This window comes from Rhincodon typus, unplaced genomic scaffold, assembly GCF_021869965.1.
Source record: "Rhincodon typus isolate 14 unplaced genomic scaffold, sRhiTyp1.1 hic_rhity00000069, whole genome shotgun sequence".
Taxonomy (NCBI): Eukaryota; Metazoa; Chordata; class Chondrichthyes; order Orectolobiformes; family Rhincodontidae; genus Rhincodon; species Rhincodon typus.
The window spans coordinates 68215-68743 of NW_025965707.1; positions in this window are offsets into that span (position 1 = coordinate 68215).

Sequence of the window (529 nt, forward strand, 5' to 3'; positions counted from 1 at the left end):
GGTGGGTAAATGGAGGGCGCGGTGGGTAAATGGGAGGGCGATTAGAGATGGGGCAATACATGCTGCCTACTCCCAGCAACACCCTCATCCCGTGAATAAATAAAACAGGATGTACTCACCTTCCCAGATTCGATAAGAGGCAAACTCTGTGGTGCTCCCCTCTCTACCAGCCTCACCCTGTTAGTGACACACAATCATCAGTAACTCACCTCAAAACCCCGAGGGAGCGGGGCGCCGTCGGAGGGTCAGGGCCGAGGGAGCGGGGCGCCGTCGGAGGGTCAGGGCCGAGGGAGCGGGGCGCCGTCGGAGGGTCAGGGCCGAGGGAGCGGGGCGCCGTCGGAGGGTCAGGGCCGAGGGAGCGGGGCGCTGTCTGAGGCTGAGCACCAAGGGAGCACGCACTGTTGGAGGGTCAGGGAGTGGGCTCTGTCGGAGGGTGAGGGAGTGGGCTCTGTCAGAGGGTCAGCACGGAGGGAGGGAGGGTCAGCACGGAGGGGCAGGTAGCGCGGAGGGACGTAGGGAGGGAGGGTCA